The 19,156-nt window shown below is 41.8% G+C and overlaps 1 protein-coding gene across 7 annotated transcripts in view; it reads left to right on the top strand.

Annotated features, from left to right (window-relative positions):
• The window catches only part of CSGALNACT1 (chondroitin sulfate N-acetylgalactosaminyltransferase 1), a 339,942-nt gene that overhangs the window by 1,574 nt on the left and 319,212 nt on the right, over window positions 1-19,156 (top strand). The window contains exon 1 of one of the 7 annotated variants that reach the window (XM_082715191.1): window positions 14,638-14,964. The exons of 3 other annotated variants lie outside the window; for them this stretch is intronic. The gene's annotated coding sequence lies outside the window, so the exon portion shown is untranslated. Of the gene's footprint in view, window positions 1-14,637; window positions 14,965-19,156 lie in introns of those variants that run through there. 3 more of the 7 variants (XM_082715183.1, XM_082715185.1, XM_082715178.1) reach the window with 3 other exon arrangements.

Raw genomic sequence — 19,156 nt, 5'->3', positions numbered from 1 at the left:
TTTACAGTGAAGCAAACATTTGCTTTGCCATCCCAGGTATCTGGGCTCCAAGCAGCTTCTCCCATTTATCCAATGTATAGTAACCTTGGGCAAGTCACTTACCCTTTCCCAGCTAGAGTTTCCTATTTTGTAAAATGCCAATAATATTCCTCACCTTATGGAAGAATGAAACAACATTTAGGAACTTAACCCACTGCCTGGAGCACATGAAGTCCTTCATAAATGTTGTCTTCCTCTTCTGTCTTCCTTTATTTCTGGGAATCCTCAACTCTGGGATGTTTCAACTTTTTAATTTTTTTTTAAGTTTAAAAATCCTGGGGTGCCTGGGTGGCTCAGTCTGCCTTCAGCTTAGGTCTTGATCTCAGGGTCCTGAGATCCAGTCCCACATCGGGCTCTCTGCTCAGTGGGGAGCCTGCTTCTCTCTCTCCCTCTGCCTGCCTCTTCTTGCTTGTGCTATGTCAAGTAAATAGAATCCTAATTAAAAAAAAGAATCCAGTGCAATCTTATTTTCCATTCATTCATTCAACCTCATTTTGTTGAAGAACCTCAGATGCTGCCCTATATATATGGAAAGTGAGGAGCTGACCCTTTGAGGGTGGGAGTGGGCAATACTTTGGGTTTTCTGGTTTTTCCTATTGGTAAGAACCCATCACAAGGTCATATGATGGTGAATTGTACTTCCCAGTCCACTTATCGTTCTAGCTCTGCCCTCAATGTAACATGATTACGCTGAAAAGAAATAACAGGGAGTTCTGTGAGGGTGCTCATTCTCCTGTTTAAACTGACTCCATGCCCCCAGATCAGTGCCTAGCAGGGTGTAAGGGTTTCACAAGTGTTTGTTAATTTAAAAAAATTTTTTTAAAAGATTTTATTTATTTATTTGACACACAGAGATCACAAGCAGGCAGAGAGGCAGGCAGAGAGAGAGAGAGGGGGAAGCAGGTCTCCCTGCTGAGCAGAGAGCCTGATGCAGGACTTGATCCCAGGACCCTGAGATCATGACCTGAACTGTAAGGCATGGGTTTAACCCACTGAGCCACCCGGGCACCCACAAGTATTTGTTAATTTAAATGGAGAATGTAATGAAGTTATTCTTCAGGTCACATCCTTTATTTATAAATATACATATTCCTGATGAAAGGAACTTGGGATTCTAAATGATGGCCCTACTATATATTAGGGTTAATAGAGGTTATTAAAGAAGCAAAGCTCAGGTAGACTTTATTACCTATTGATTTTGCCCTCCTGATAAAGCAGTCTTAGCACATGTATAAAGCCAAGTTGGAGCAGCAGCTTCACCGCTAGGGGCCTCCTCTGCATAGTGTATCACCCTGGGCTGGCATTTATTGCCCATTATTCTGTCCTTTAAGGTAGCAAAGGAATTAAACTTCCTTGGTTCTTGACACAGAATATTTTATTACAAAAGGGCAACCCTGTGTGAAAAGCATTACCAAAGGCCTAAAAAGAAATGAAAGCCATCTTAAATGATGGATTCGGTACCATTTTAGAATCACTTTAGAGGTTTAAAGGAGATTTGAGGATGGACTTTTTACTGTGCACATCCTTATATTCAAATATATGATTTTAAAAATTTTCTAATAAAGCAAACGTACGATTTTGTTGTATTTTCTTCAAGTTTTTAGGTATGTCTTTGGTGAAACTTATTTTTTATCTTTTAATGTGTTCAAAATTGCTTTATATCCTAAATAGGTATTTACAGCACTAACAATAATACAAGTTGTTTCTCAAGGAATGCTCTCCTGCTAGTAGAAGCTTCTGGTGTCTCCTCCCTTCCTCCCTTCCTTCCTTCCTTCCTTCCTCTCTCTCCCTTTTCCTTTTTTCCTCCCTCTCTCCCTCTCCCGCTTCTCTCTCTCTCTTTCTTTCTTTCGAGGACCATGTTAAATCCCAGCTTTAAGAAATATGTTTCATTGAATTCCAAGATGCATCATTGAAAGGCACTTTTCTTCTGTGAGTTTTTGAAAAGACCTCTTATTTCGAAACTCTAATTTGAATGAAGTTAGTCACTGAGACGATTGAACAACTCAAAGGTGTGTTGGTGTTTTTGTCAGATGTAATTTGCTATTTGGTAGAAAAAAATACTGACAATGTATTTAAGCACACATTATTACTGAAAATATTGCCATATTGTTTGCAAATGAATAAGAGAATATTCCAGGTTTTCTGTGACATTTAATTATAGTGGCAAACTAAACACCATCAGTTTTTAATGTAAAATTAACAACAGTTAGGAAAGAGAGCGTTGTATTGTAGACCCAAACTCTTATCAAGCGGTTTCTTCTCTTAGCAGAATGCTTCTGAATTTAAAAAATAATTGGACATTCAATTTTGACTTTTACGGGGTGAGATTTCAAAACAAGGCAATCTGTTTTTCACTGTGTTTCTTCCAAGGTCTGGATCTGGACTCTTTAGGGAACTGCATAAGAGGAATAACTTTTGTGTAAAGGTCATAGATAATTTTTATTATCACTTTTCTTTGATTAAGTGAAATATGTCTGGATTATGTTTTGGATTCTGAACATATCAAAAAGTTACACAGATCCCGTCTGCATAAACTAATACTTTTCCGGAGCAGGAAGAGTACTGTTTTCACTGTCACACATCCAGCCTGCGAGGGTGTGGTGTCCCCCTGTCTCTCCCTCCCAGGTTGATGCTGGGTCTAAGCCACAATGATAGGTATATAGCTATATCCGGGATGAGGGGTTTTAGTTTGGGCCAGAGCCCCTGAGCTCACCGAGATTATAGAGGCTTGAGGTGGCAGGAAATGAAGGTCTTTATAACTGGGAGTCATTGTTAGGACCCGCCGCTGGGGAGGTGCCTCCTGGAGGGACAGAAATGGTAACCGTTTGCTGGAGTTTGCAGTGGAGTGTTTGCAACCTATCACTTAGAGAAGCATCACCTTGCCACATAGATGATTTTTGTTGTTGATTTTAGACAATGTTAAATGTAACATTTGGTTATCCTGGGGTCAAATATGATACTTTTGTTTCATTATCACACACAGGGATATTTGAGTTGATGTAGGAAGAGGGAAGCAGGAGGCAGGGAGGAGGTGGAGGGGAACTGTCTATTTCTACCCAGCACTAGGGCCTGCCTGATTTTCATGTTCCCACGTGGTACAGGGCTATGCCGCTTAACAGTAGGCGTTGTTCACGTGTGACTTTGGGGTGCGCTCATCTACTCTGTGAATGCGATTACTGAAATGGTGGTTTTCGACCTGGGTCCTGGGTACTCTCAAAAGTGACTTTCTAACTTCTGTCTCCCATTTGTTAGAGGTTTGCTAAATTTAATGCATTAGTTAATGCATGTAAACAGAGCTGCTGCCAGCCCACGGGGTGCCCCTTGGTGGCACCCTAAACAGGGAGTGAACTGGACTTCAACCTCACTCACCTCCTGCTGGACGCTCTCTTGTGTGGCACCATGTACACAATTGCGTGCGATGCTCTTGTCTGGAAAAGTGCCTGGTACATAGTAAATATCACTGTTGGTGGTGGTGGTTATTATTTTTGTATTACTGATGGGATTGCTTTCAGGGCAGATCATTTTAGTACCACAGTAATCTGGAACAGGTGATTCAGGTGAATTTAGTGCTTGTAATAGCATTTGCAAAGGTAAGTGATTCATTTCAGCTTTCTTGTTGCATTTCCATTATAGTTCTCCTCCAGTGATAAAAATGGCTAACACTTAGGGGCCCTTACCCACCTAGCAGCTGCTCTGCTAAGCGTGGGCTGTGAGTCATTCATTGAATCAGCACAGCTACCTCAGGAAGCCTGCACTCTTAGCATTTGCAGTTTGCAGATGAGAAAACTAAGGTTTAGAGGGTGTGTTGCCTGCCCCAGGGCAGTTTGTGCGTTCTGTGCCTGTGCCTTTGGTTCACATCAGGCCTTTCTGGATCTGCGACTTGAGCTCCTAACCTCTGTGCCATCTTTGAGGACTTGGAAAAAGGGGAGCCCTCTTACACTGTTGGTGGGAATGCAAACTGGTGCAGCCTCTCTGGAAAACGGTATGGAGGTTCCTCAAAAAGTTGAAAGTAGAGCTACCCTAAGACCCAGCAATCACACTGCCAGGTGTTTACCCAAATAGGAAAATACAAATTCAAAGGGACACATGCACCCCAATGTTTAGAGCAATGTTATCCACAACAGCCAAATTATGGAAATAGCCAAAGTGTCCATCGATTGATGAATGGATAAAGATGTGGGGTGTGTGTGTGTGTGTGTGTGCCCACAAGATAATGGAATATCACCCAGCTATTTAAAAAAATGAAATCTTGCCCTTCAAACTTGCCATGACATGGATGGAGCTAGAGAGTATTATGCTAAGTGAAATAAGTCAGTCAGAGAAAGACAAATACTGTACCATGGAACTTAAGAAATAAAACAAAGGAGCAAAGGGAAAAAAAGAGAGGTAAACCAGGCCTTAACTCTAGATAACAAACTTTACCAGAGGGGAGTTGGATAGGTGGGGGGGGGGGGGACGGATGAGAAAGGTGATGGGGAGTTCGGAGGGCATCTGCTGAGATGAGCACTGGGTGTTGCATGAAAGTGTTGAACACCTGAAGCCAATACTACCACTGTATGTTAACTGGAATTTAAATAAAAGCTTTAAAAAAAAAACAACCCTTTGTGCCATCGTTTCTGGCATGAGTACTCACAGCCTTAGCAGTCTAGAAAACATGTTAGTGTTCCGAGGGTTCACAGAATGTGAAAACTTTGATTTTCCTTAGATTATTGTACTTATATCCATTTCTGGACAGGATGGAGCAAGATGACAAATGAATTTTTATCAGGAAGTCTGCTTCAGCATTTTTTATTTAAAGATTTTTGTGTGTAGCTTTTTCTAGTAGCTCGAAATACAATACAGTGTGGTACAACTTATTTCTGTAAAACAGTTAACTTCCTATCAAGGTACTTTGCAGGCAGGTTATAAATAGAATATATGAATAAAATCGAGTGTGTGGGTTGCAGAATATTAAGGTGTGAAGCTGGAATCAACCATTCATGCGTTCGTCAACACATCTTCATCATCCGCTCCTCAGATTAAGGTGCGCTGCTGGCCACTGCAGAAATGGCAAGCAGTGGAAGACAGCTAGGAAGACAGTGGAGAGGAAAGCGTTTGAGCCTTGGGAGCTAGGCAGTCCCGGGGTCTGAATCCCAGCTCCACTGCTGCCTGACTGGGGCTCCTGCTCTCATCCTTGAACATCTCTGAGCGCTTAGCTTCTTTGTGTACATGAGGGGGTGGGGGTAATCATACCTTATAGGCTGTAGAAAGAATTAAAGGAACTTTTAGAAAGGAAAGAGCCAAGCCACCAGACATAGTAGGTGCTACGGACAATGGTGTTCTTCCTCTTCTTACTCCTTGCCCTCTTTTCTTTTCTAAAGGTTTATTTATTTATTTGAGCGAGCGAGAGAGAGAGAGACAGAAAGGGTGCATGTGTGTGAACCTGAGAGCAGGGGGAAGGGGTAGAGGGAGAGGGGAAGTAGACTCCCCACTGAGCATGGAGCCCCTCGCAGGGTTATTCATCCCAGGACCCTGAGATCATGACCTGAGCAGAGGTCAAGAGTTGGACGCTTAGCTGACTGAGCTAGCCAGCACCTCATTCCCCGTCTTCCTTCTTATCTGTCCCTTTTCATTCTTTCCCTTTTCTCTCTCCCTGCCCACCACACCCCCCCTTATGGGGGCAGAAAGAAATATCCAAAAGGAAAAAAATATATATCCAAAAGGAAAAAAAAAAAGAAAAAATATCTAAATTTGAGGTAGAATGTGATGAATTCATTTAAAATGTTACTTTCTGGGTCTCCCTCCTGGGGCCTGGGACAGACGTGGTGTTGGGCGATCCGTGAGCTGGTGCCAGTGTAGGGTTCCTGTCACACTGGGTGGCTACCCAGGCCGGCCAGAAGAGGATGAATTCCAGGAGACAAAGGGAGCTTGGAACTCAGGATAGGTGCCTTATTACGTGCTTGTAGCTCCTTGGTCTCCTACTGTAGGGTTTTTCCAAATGCAGCAGCTCTGTTAGCAAGGAGTGAAGTCAGAATTATTAGTTGTTGCCCATTCCTCTCTAGATCGTCAAGAGGTAGCTGGAGTCACAGGAAAACAAACTTTTTTTTTTTTTTTTTAATTTGGTTCCAGCTGGAGGTGTGGTTAATACCCCCAGATCTGTTTCACGGGAAGGCAAGCCAGGTGCACAGAGCCCCGTATAGAGTACTGCTGTCATTTCTGAAGAGTGGGCTGTGTTTTAAGATCAGGGAATGTTTTTAGAGAGATGTGCCTAGTGGTTTTATGATAATGGGCCACCTTGTTTGGTGTCCAGGTAGGTGCTATGTGTGGTAGGGAGGGAATTAGGGCTTTCCAAAATCATTACAGTTCTGAACTGTCTACCTCAGCCAGGAGCAGGAGGCCTCGACTCATTATTTATGATGCGTTGGCACAGAGACATAAACCAGCCCTTCTGTGAACACAGAACCTGCCCAGGTGCAAGAGAAGCTTGATTCAGAGTTTTTTTAAAAATGCAAAACATTTAAAAAGCATCAAATTGAGGAATAGTCTATTTAAAACAAGTTACTGCAGGGGCGCCTGGGTGGCTCAGTGGGTTAAAGCCTCTGCCTTCAGCTCAGGTTATGATCCCAGGGTCCTGGGATTGAGCCCCCACATCGGGCTCTCAGCTCAGCAGGGAGACCTGCTTCCTCCTCACTCTCTGCCTGCTTCTCTGCCTACTTGTGATCTCCGTCTGTCAAATAAATAAAATCTTAAAAAACAAAAACAAATTACCGCAATTTTCAGAAGCCCATTTTACAGAATTAGTAGAGTGTATTGAAATGGACAAGCAAACTTAACAGCAGCAGCAACAACAGACTTAGTGGGAGGAAGAATAATCCTTGAAATGAGATCCAAGTTAGTTTGTCTGGTTCTTGGGAAGATTAGGGGAAGGAGGGTGTGTGCTGAGTGCTCTAAGTGAGAAAGTACAGGAACCAGGGGACTGAATGAGGAAGCAAGCGAACAGGGTTGGCAGTTGGAGTCCGTTCACCCAGCTTGGCAGCTCCACTCTTTCTTCACTGTGTGATCTTGGGCAAGTACATTAATCCCTTGGAGCCCAGTTTTCTCATCTATAAAATGAGGGTAATAGTTCTTACCATATTGGACGGTCTGCTGATTGATTTAGATAACACATATAATCCGCTTAGCACATGGTAAATATTGCATATCAGCTGTTATTACTACAAAGGCCCACAGGAAGGACGCATGGAAGAGAAAACAAGGATCAAGGAGCTTTTGGAAGATCAGGAGGAGCATCCTGTAACTTCCCTGGACCTTGACATTTCTAACTCTACTCTTGGATAGTTTTAATGTCTCAAGTTCTAGATGATTGTAATCATATATGTCTTGAACACCCACCATGTATACGTTACTATGATAAGATGCTTGGGTATGGACACCAAGCCCAGAAAACCACCTTTGGTATGCTTAGGTAGCTTCCAGTTTTAGATGGAAAGGAACAAGGTGGTGGCTGGGACTTACTGTTGAATAATGAGTTCCTACTGTCCCCTGGCTACTTTAATTAGCTGTCCAAAGGAGAGTAGCAGTCCTTTTCTTATTTCCTATCTATTATATACACAAATGGATAGGAAATAACTACTTCTTTTTGTCCTATTATAGATGTAAGTAGCTCAAAATGCTTAGGATACTTTTGGATGTCTTATTTGCATATAAATAGGATTTATTTAAATGCCACTGTGGCTACATAATGAGGAACCAAGGGAGGAGACTTGTGTTCTGGGGGGAATTTCTTAGAATGTACCTATGACCTCTGAGCTCTGGCTTCCACCTAAAGCATGTTCTTTGGTGGAAGGTTCCTTTTGGTTTTTCACTCATGGCCCATAGATTTTTGGGCCTGAATAACAGGGGTGAGGTCAGTTTGAAGTGTGTGTGTGTGTGTGTGTGTGTGTGTGTGTCTCCAGATGGAGGTGTCGACAAGTTGCCATAGAAGGAGACTAGATTGGGGTGGCTCATTGGGTTGGGCCGCTGCCTTCGGCTCAGGTGATGATCTCGGGGTCCTGGGATTGAGTCCTGCATTGGGCTCTCTGCTCAGCGGGGAGACTGCTTCCCCTTCTCTCTCTGCCTGCCTCTGCCTACTTGTGATCTCTGTTAAATACATAAGTAAAATCTTTTTTTTTTTTTTAAAGGAGACTAGATAGGTAGAGAAAGGATTCCAGAGCTGACTCAGTCTGTGGGGATGAACACATTCTTAATCCCTAAAGTGGGAATTTAATCACTGAACTCAGGGGCCATTTGAATGTAAAGCAATGACATTTATGGGCTGTGAATGGATTCATCATTCCAAATGGTGGTCAAAGCCAAAATCTGAGCATAACACTAGTAACCTTGTTGGATCAAGTAAGTTGATTCAACATCTTGGGTCTTGAGTTGTCTCGAAAATGGTTTTTCTTTGAAGAGAGTATGTTGTTCACTCAAGTAATTAAAAATCTTGAGGATGTTTTCCATGAATATCCTTTGGGAATAGAGGAAAATTTATCCAGCTGCACTGGAATTATCTTTTTGTCTTCTGAGAATGAATCTGAAAGAATACCTCGGTCATTATTAATGTGGAACAGAGACCATGAGAATACTTCTTTAGACTTTTCATTCAGAACCGATACCTTCATGTTCATGTTCTTGGGGAAATGAGGTAGGAATTGTTGTAGGAACTATTTTTGGGGCTTCTTGGATTCTCTCCCACTCAAGACAGTGACCTCAGGAACTGACTGTAGAAATGATTTGCTTACTACCTGGACTATGCTTTCTTTTTCATCCTTTCAAGATGGTGAATTTTACTGATGGCCACAGGGTGACCAGTGAGTATTTATACCTTCCACCAGTGTGAGGCAGGTAGGAGGCGGGTGTTGGTCCTTTATAGAACCTTCCAGTGGCTGGAAGTCATGAGGAGGTGTTTGTTTGGCTTGTGGTGATGGTCCAGCTCAGGGTGAAGAGGCATGGGAGGCACCTGCTTCTCTAGATTCCTTTCCCTTTTCTCTGTAAGTGACTGTTAGTTTATTCTTGGGCAAATGTCATGTGAGGATGAAATGGACAGGTATTACTGTTTCTCCTAATCACTTAGGAATGAGGGTCAGAGAAAGAATGGAGGATCTTTGAATAAAGCTGGCCATGTTTATTGATTTTATCTAAATGAACTGGAAGTCTTTGAAATGGCAACAATGCATATTTGAAAGGGATGCATGGGCCCCAGAGGATTTGTAGACTTCATTTAATAGTCTAGTTCATGACTTGCTGGAGTTGGAATTCACAGGGGAATCATTGGTTGACAAAAATACATCAACAGGATCAGTGTTTTCTGAGATCATTTGGTCTAACATCAGTATTTTGCAGAAATAATAGCACCTTAGAGATCATTTTGACCATCTCTGTGTTTTGCAGATGAACAGAAAGAGGTCCAGAGAAGCACAGTGACTTATCTAGGATGACCCAGCTACTTGGTAGAATTCCATTGTTAGGAATGGAACTCAGGTCCATCGTTTCTGTAATGCGTCATTACAAGGCACCATGGCCAGCTGGCAGGTAATTTTAGATGCCCCTATGACAATGCTGCCTAAATACCTGCCCACTCTGGGGTTGTTTAGAATCTGGTTATGGCCATCCTGCTGTGTGCTTGGCACTGTGCTCAGGGCTAGAGGTGCATTGATGAGAAGACAGGGGTTTCTGACCTTAAGCAGCTTGCAATAGAGTGAATTACAAAGCAGGGAATGTATTGTCAAGCTGTGGCTTAATGACATGTGGGACATCTTCCCTGGGGATAGTAAGTTCTCGGGGTCCACTATGAGGCCAAGGGGATTGGTTTTTATTTCCTGTTGACTTGACAACATCGAAAGTGGAAATCATGGCAACCAGCTTCGTGGGTCCAATGGACTCTAAGTGCTCTCAGCTTCATCTGTGCATATCCAGCTAACAGGTTAAGATGTGAAATCTTTTGTTTTCTGCACTTCAAATCCATGCTTTTCTGGAGACAATTGGTAAGAATAGTTCTAGAGGAATTTGTCTGGGGACACAAATGAAAAATGGGATTGTTTGTGCCAAACAGAAGTAAGATGTGGATATGGGTATCATTGTAGCTAAGTCAGGGGTTGAAAAATTGGTTTTTCAGGTAAAACGAGGCCCATTTTATCCTGGGAATGCAGAAGTGGGAGAAGGTTAGGAAGAAATCCACTCTGTGCTAAACACTATTTGAAGCACTTTATTTGTGGAATTTTTTTAAATCCATGCAATTATATTTGAGGAACTGAGATTTTTTTTTTTTTTTAAAAGATTTTGTTTTATTTATTTGTCAGAGAGAGAGAGAGAGAGATCACAAGTAGGCAGAGAGGCAGGCAGAGAGAGGCGGGGAAGCAGGCTCCCCACTGAGCAGAGAGCCCAATGCGTTGAGGAGCTTAATCCCAGGACCCTGAGATCATGACCTGAGCCGAAGGCAGAGGCTTAACCCACTGAGCCACCCAGGCACCCAGGAACTGAGATTTTTATCGATGAACTACCTCAGTGGGGTTAGATCACTATGACAGGCAGAACCAGCATTTGAATGTAGGTCTGTTTGTCACGAAAGCTCCTACTTGCAAGACTGTCACTGTACCTCTGTTAGTACCAGACATTACATGATGGCAGGCACTGTTGTTGCTTCTGTGTCCTTGGATCACGTAGACTCCTGGAGCATAGAGATATGGTACTTGACATAGTTTTTCAGGGCATCCCAAGGAGTATGTAGCACAGTGTGTAGGTGTAGTGGGTTCTCTGTGCTATGCATGGAATGAACAAATGCAGCCACTTAAAAGTCAACAGGCTTAGTAAACAAGTGGGTTCATGAATGGGCAAGTTGCCTTCTAGGATCTTTGTATCTGCATGCAAAGCTGGCCTTGGAGAAACTGAACAGATAACCCACCCTTAGAAATCTCTTACTGTGATTTGCAGTTCATAAGCATGCCTGTTTTTAACTATATTCCTGTGTGCTGTTTGCTTACTTTGTGTTTTCTTAAAAGCTACCTATAAACAAATTATATATTCATAATCTTGTGGCAGGCTGGGTGGATTTAATAGTCAGGAATGCTTCCAACACATTAAGTGTTCTTGAGCATAATAAAAAGGAGGACTAATTATCTAACTGAAAAGATTATAACAGAGATGTTGGACATCTTGACTCAGTGGGATTTTTGACAGCAGCAAGAGTGTTTAGGAAAAGACAGCTCTAAGAAACAGCAGAGATGAGTGTTTTGAACCGAGTTATTTTATTAAATCTATGGTGTGGGTGTACCTGTAAGAAAGAGGACAGGACTAAATAATGCATGGAGTGTCTGGGGCTGGAGTGGTAATTTGAAAGTACGTGGCTGGTGTTCGCAGTTGGGGCCTGTGAGGTTTTACATTTAATGACTATACCTTTCCCAGAGCCATCTGTCTCTCTCTTTAATAAGCAATATTCCTTATCAGGCCTGATTTGTGTACATTGATTACACCATTATACTTGTTAAATATTAAAGCATTTTTCCCCCTTGTGTGAAGTCTAATTAGGCAAAGTGTTCAGTGCAAGCCCGGCATTATCATTCAGAATCACAGCCTGGTCATTACCTGCGATGTACCTCAGGTTCCTGATCATTTGTCTTTTGTTCCTGTCCCATCCCCCCCTTCTATTAGAGTCCGGTGTAACAAACATAGTGCCTGGAAGTTTGATGAGGTGTTCAGCACTGTTGAGCTGTTAAGAAGGGCCCTACTACAAAGATTATGAAACCTCTTAAAAATGGATGGAGAAATTTATTATCTATAGTTTGCTGCATGAGTCAGGCTTCTGAACAGATATGTCTGATAAAATTATTTTTTACTAAATTAAAGAATCTTTAAAAAGCTCGAAAGGATAAAAATATGTTACAATGATGTTTGGAAGAAGGGAAAGCCAATCAGTAAGTAGCTGCATCTTCTACATACTTCTGAGAAAAAGAATTGTCCATCTCAAGCCACTGTCCCCAGAAGGGCCATGTGGTAATCCATTATGATCCTTTTCAACTTATTTCTTCTGTACAGACTCGTTCAAAAATTTATTTGCATCACTGATTTAATAGCAAGCATTTAATTAGTCCAGGGCCCAAAATAAGATTATTAATCACTCTGATATGTTTGGTAAGTTATCTCACCTCATTTTAGGAAAACTGCTCTAATGAACGTTGTCTTTTTTCCCTTTTTTTTTTTTTTTTTTTGAGGTCTTCATAGTACTTTATCATTTATTGTTTAAATTTCTAAAAAAAAAAAAAAAACTACATTCTACCGTGAGCGTGTACCCTACAGGCACATGTGTGCTCACGTGTGATCGGGGCCCAGGTTATTGCTTAATATTCAAAACGAGAGAAGCTTTCAAGCCATAAGTTTCATGTGATGTCTGTTATCAGGCAAATAGGTTTTTCTCTCTCAGTAGCCCCAGCAGCTCATGTTGGGGCTTTTGAAAGTGACTTTATCCCTTTACAGTTGCAAATAGCAGTGGCATTGCGTTGTGGGAAGCAGTCCGAGTATCTCCTTAATGTGAGAATCTATTTTGAGTTGTTTTTGAGTATAGGCAAATCAAAATGACCTTTGGCTCTCAATTAAAATACAGATACAGAGATCAAAGAATGGAAGGAACTTAAAGATTTTCCCAAACTTTTCTGCTTCCCAAATGGGCAAGCTGCCACTCAGAGAGGCAAAGAGGTTCAGCCAAGTTCACATGGGTATTAGCAGCAGGAACTGGAGCTCTGTTGTCCCACCGCACTTTCTCTTCAGGACAGTCGGAGACCCTTGGCAGAGAATGATGACTGGACCACTTCCCGTTTCCCAGGCCCTTCACAGGTATAGGGTGCCCTTGGCTTGGGTAGGTTAGAAAAGGTCTGAAGGAAGGATTGCTGCTTTACAACCAGCTGAAGACAGAGAGGCTATAATCTGAATCTATCTGGGGTTACAGAAGAATTTACATTTTATGTTTGCTAATTGGTATATTGCTAGAAACTGAGAACTCAGAACCAATGCCTGCCTTTGAGCATCTCAGCATTCAGTGGGGAGTCAGAAGGAGAGGAGACAGCTGCCTGGGGACAGCCAGGGGAAGGTCAGCTGCCACTAGGCCAGACTGGGGCCCAGCTGGAGAGTCAGGTACTCTGTTTCAAAGGCCCAGAGCCTGCTGTTTTCAGCCTGTGATGACCATTACCAGGCCCCAAGGAGGTCATCGAACCCCAAGCTCCAAGGTTGAGGCAGACCCAGCAGGCACAGGGGTTAATTTATGTTGACAAATAATTACGGAGATGGTTAATGACAAGGATGTGGGTCAAGCACGTGGGGTCTGAAGCCTAGTGTGTTTGGGTTAACTATCTGCCACATACTAGTTGTGGAGCTTAAGCAAGTTATTTTACCACTCTGAGCCCCACTTCTTTTGTCTATAACACAGAGAAACAGCAAACATTTATATTATACTCACTACGTGACAGTTGCTGTCTCAGAGTTTTAGGAATATTCACTCATTTAATCCTCACAACAGGGCCATGAGGTGGGAACTACCATTACTCCCACTTTACAAGTGAGGAGGCTGAGACCCAAGAAGGTTAATGTACTGCTCAAGGTTACACAGCTGTTAAGGGTCAGAGCTGGGGTTTGGATCTTGGTCTCTGTTGCTCTTTAGCTCTCTCCTATGCTGCCTATCACCAGGATGAAGATTTTTTGTGAGGATCAAGTGGCATAAACATGTAAGTATCAGCTGTCATCGTGAGTTATAATAAAGCTAATATTGCCCTAATAGCAACAATAAAATGTACATGATCAGCATCTTCTTTTCCCATAGACAGGCTCCAGAAAAGCCAGATTGTAATCAGAAAGTTGCTTGGACTCTTACAAAGGTCATACAGAGAGAATTCATGAGACTTTATCAACTGTCGTTACTGCTCAGGTTGGTATCACCAACGTAGAGTCTGCTAGTGGGGTCCACTCACTTGAATTTCTGGCCAGGACTCTGTCTCAGTTCCGGGGGCTTGCGGACTTTCTCTGCCCCATGTAGCTGTGAGCTACCAATGAGCACCTCTGTCATCCAGGCAGTTAAGAAGGTTAGATATGCTAAGGGCATTGTCCATAATGCAGAGCTCACCGCCACTACAGAAGTTGCTAACACCCTGTTAACAACGGGTTAACAACACCCTGATGCTTCGAGGAAATCTTTCAACCACTGGTGGAAGTCATTTTTTGACCAGCTTCCTCCATTTTGTGTCGAGTTTACAGCCTGATTCTCAGAGAGCAGTCTTCTTTCCAAATTACTTTGCTGTGGAGTTTAGATATTATTTTGTTTTTGTTCTTTTACATCGTAGGCTATGAATAAATGTATGTATATGTAATGTGTGTGCACATTTTAGCTTATAAAGCGAATAACCACCAGATAAACATCTAGAACGTTCTCTTTGAAGCCCCTCGCATGTGCTTGTTGATCGCATTTCCTTCCTTCATCCTGCCCCCACACCCACCCCAGGGATAAGTGCTCTTCCAAATATTGTTATTGTTTCCTTGCTTTTCTTTACGGTTTTACCACAAACGTGCATCCCCCCCGTAAGGCATTGTTTTTGTCATAAGCAGCTGAGTTGGAAAGTTTGACTAATGCCTCAAGATGTACTAGACAGAAGTGACTAAAATACGTGTGAGAAAGAGCAAAATAGGCATTTTCAAAGGAGATATCGGAACATCGGGTTCACAGCTCTTGAAAATCTTCTTCACTCTGAGGGTATAGAAAGCATCGATACAAGATTTGTAAGGGGGATTTATTTGGAGAAGCCGCTGCTGTGAGTTCACCTCACCCCCTTTTCCTGGAAGAAGCATGAGGTGGGGGAGCTGTTCCTCAGCCCCATCCTGGAGAGAGGTCGCCCGGGGAGCTGGGAGCGCAGCGGACTGGCTCTGACTCTGGTGAGATGTTTTGGTGTTGGGCTGAGTGGGGAGCAGCTGCGATAGGGCTATCCCCACTGCCAAGTTTGTTGGAGCGATTGTGCGGTCTTCCCATGGACCAGATGCGGCCCATGCGGGGATGGGGAGCCAGCCAGGAGCCATTTGACCTCCGCCCAAGTGGCACCGTCAGCAGAGAGATTATCAAGTGAATTTTAGGGGCTTGGGTGGGGGTGGCAAATGAAGGACTTGAATGCATCACTTATATCACAAGGATTTTGAGGGGAGCCCCTGGAGAACCCACAAAACTACCCATAAGAGACAGGGAGTCAGGCTTAAGTAGCTACTAGTTCAGAGAATGCGAAGCCCTCTGTGCTGGTGAGGGTACGTTTGCCTGCATATAAATGAAAGTACAATGGTAAAGAAAATCAAAGAATAGAAGTTTATTTCTCTCTTACTTAGAGTAAGTCAGGACATAAGCAATTTGTGGAAAGGATGGTGGCTCCATACGGTTAGGAGGAACAAGCCTCCTGGTTCGCTGCTCCCATGGCCCTGAATGTGTCCTCAGGCTCATGGTCGGAGGAGCTGCTAAAGCTCCAGCCACCACGTCATGTTCCAGGCAGCTGGAGGAGAGGAAGGGCAGAGGAAAGGTCCGCTGCCCTATCTCTTTTAAGGATCGTTTCAGAGTATACCTCCATCATTTTCACTTGTATCTCATTAACCAGAGTTCAGTCACATGTTCACGCCTTGCTCTGAGTTGAAGCCAAGAAATCCAGGTTCGTGGGGCAGCAATAGGCCCAGCTTAAAGTTGGGATTCTTTTTGTAAAGACAGAGGGGCTACTGGGTATTGGGAGGCAGCAGCAGCCCCTATCACTTTATTTTAATGGCAGTTGCAGTCAAGTAACAGCAGCCAGCAAGCAGGGCAGGAAGTGGGTTGAAAAGATAGAGGCCGGCAGCCTGCCTATACACATCCTAGCTGGGGGTGTGGGGTGGAGCAAGAAGTCTTTTTTTTTTTTTTTTTTCGCCTTACTGAAAGGGTCCATTAATATATCGACCTTTACATTTCATTTCCTGAATCACAATTGTATTTTGTGACTTCAACTAAATTCAGGACTTTGTTACCTGAGTGGCAGAGAATTATGGGGCCTGCTAGAATTTCCCTTGAGTAGCAAAGGGAAAATATACCCCCGAATAGTATATGAATTTCAACTTGATAAGATTTTTAAAAAAAGATTTTATTTATTTATTTGACAGAGAGAGATCGCAAGTAGGCAGAGAGGCAGGCAGAGAGAGAGGGGGAAGCAGGCTCCCTGCTGAGCAGAGAGCCTGTGGGGCTCAATCCCAGGACCCTGAGATCATGACCTGAGCCGAAGGCAGAGGCTTTAACCCACTGTGACACGCAGGCGCCCCGATAAAATTTTTACTATACATAACCACTATGCCTTTCCATACCTAAAAACTTAATAATCAGCCTTTAAAATCACCTAATACCTAGACCATATTTAGGTTTTTCTTATTTTGTAACTGGTAATGGATGTCAAGCAGATTCACTCTGGTGATCATTTTGCAATATATACAAATATAGAATCAATTACATTGTACACCTGAAATGAATATAATGTTGTATGTCAATTATACTGAAAAAAAAAAAAGCATACTCTAACCTAGTAAGTCTGCTTATAAAGGTTTATTCTTAGGAGAACGTCAGACTAGTATGTAAAGATACAAGTGTAAGGTAGGAGAGGTGTGTGGGGGATGGGCGAAGTAGGTGATGGGATTAAGAAGGGCACTTGTGATGAGCTTCAGGTGTTGTGTGGAAGTGTGGAATCACTACATAGTGCACCTGAGGCCAATATTACACTGCATGTTCACTAACAGGAATTTAAAGAAAAACTCAAAAAAAAAAAAAAAAGATATAGGTAAATCATGATCATTGAAGCCTTATCTATAGAAAAAAAATTCTAAATATCCATCAATAGGAAATGGTTAAAACATTATGGTACCTCCTGAGAAAGGAATTATTAGGAATCCTTAAAAATGATGATATAGATGATTATTGATGTGAAAATATGATTAAAATACATTGATGAGTGAAAAAAAGAAAGAATTTTCCCTATCTCAAAAAGTATCTGTTTCTTTGAATCTCATTTGCAATATCTGAGCATGTGTGTTAGCTGTATTCCAGATGTGTGGGAAAGCATGCACGGATTAGCATGGGGTGTTCCTCTATCAGTAGAAGGACCTAAACCTCTCAGCACTCCCTTATGCATTTCCTCTGTTAAAGACAAAAAGTCTTTTTTAGGAATTGAGGAGGAGGTTAGTGAAAATCCATATCAATATAAAGCATCGTGTGTCACACAGCTGCTGACTCCTCAATCAGAAAGCTTGAGACAGTGGAGTCTGACTTGGTGGTTATCTTGGACAGGGAATTGATTTATTCTTAATAATGGAAAGGACAGGTTTTTGAAGTGAGAAATAATAGAATCTATTTTACGCTTAAATAGAATTTCACCTTGACCATTGGTAGAGCGTGGCCTTCAGATGCGATCTTGTGATGGTAACATGCTGTAAGGAGCATGTTCCAAGTTGGCAAGAACGCTTTGTAAAACTGTGTATTTAGAATATATAGATAGGATTGTTTTAACTTAAGTCAGATTTACTGGACACCTTCCATAGGAAGCACTGCCATGTGAAACAAAAGGAAGAGAAAACAGAAGACAGGCTCGCCCGGCCTGATCGCCCCAGTTCTGTCCAGATGTTCTACTTTTTGTCAAATTCTGTGATTAATCCTCAGAAATCCTCTTTCGCTGCTACCCCATTCCTCAATAGGCAGTATGAAGCGGGGGTTAAGAAGTATAATCGTTTGAAAGTACAGGTACTTCCCTTTTAGGTTATTACTATTATATCCTCTTAATACTTCCAAAATGAATATGAGATGTCTACATGATCGACTTTCAGAAAGAGCAAATTAAGAACAACAACAAATCTAGTACAGTCAAAGTTATGTCACCAAACTTTTCTTCATAGGCTGTAGTAATACAGGGGTATACAGATCGCAGTTCATACAGTGAGGTAGTGTGTTTCACAGTGACATAATTTATAAAGATCCACATATGTAACTTTTTTGCAACTTGGTCTATTGCCAAAAGTAAAGCGTCTGTGAATACTTCTTGCTTTTGATATCTATTGTGAGCTCTTGAACCTTGACATTATTTTTGTTTATTCTTTTAACACATGCTCATCAAGCCTTTGCTATGTGCCCTGTATTGTCCTGATGCTGTGGGGAGACCACGTAAAGACACAGCTGCTTTTGATTCTAATTTCAGGGTCAGGGAAATTTAGTATCTAAGTGAAATGAAAGGTCAACCACTGGCCAGTTAGGATTTGTTTTCACATTCTGGTTTTCAAGAGATGGTACTTGAACCCAGCAGCTAATTCTGGGACATGTTTCATGGCAGCTGACAAATAGGATTAACCACAATAGACAATTATTGATCTTAAACTGGTGTGTCCTGTAGTGACAACTCTTAAAAACTCTGATTTTTTTACTTTAGGAAATTAAGAAGAATCTTTTTTAGTGTAGATTTGTTAGTTCATATCCATCAAAGGCAGTAGGAAGAATACAATTAGCCATGGTAGTAGTTTATTTGAAAATGTGTCATTTTTAGCACACTAGTTTCTAGAAAAGGGAGATCTGAGTCAAGGTAGGTTGATCCAGATTGTAATGTTAGCTTACATTACCTGATTCTTGTAGCTTGGACAGGGAATTGATTCTTATGCATTTCCTCTGTTAAAGACAAAAAGTAACTTGAAGGTTGAGAATGGATTGTAAGAAAGGGTTTGGCAAATGACACTTTTTAAGAGAAACCGTCTTGTTTTCTGTGCGCTATCAACACCTTACGGCCATACAGAATTGAATTCCAAAAGTAGAACTGTGGCATGTCCTAACAACTTGGTTATTATTTGACTCAACACTTTAATTTATTTTTTTAAAATTTATTTTAATTTTATTTTCTGAACTATTCACCATGGCAATAATTTAAAAGAAATTGTGTTTTAAGAATTAAAGCCTAAGCAAGAGTTTTTTTTTTTTATATTGTGGTAAAATATACATAACAAAAAAATTTATCATCTTAACCACTATTTAGCTTATTTTTATCACAAATTTGTTTGAGGCACTATGTTCTAGCTAGCCTGATGGAATTTCTTTTTCTTA

The sequence above is a fragment of the Mustela nivalis genome (assembly GCF_964662115.1).
Source record: "Mustela nivalis genome assembly, chromosome: 20".
Lineage (NCBI taxonomy): Eukaryota > Metazoa > Chordata > Mammalia > Carnivora > Mustelidae > Mustela > Mustela nivalis.
This window is presented reverse-complemented; position numbering and strand designations above follow the sequence as displayed.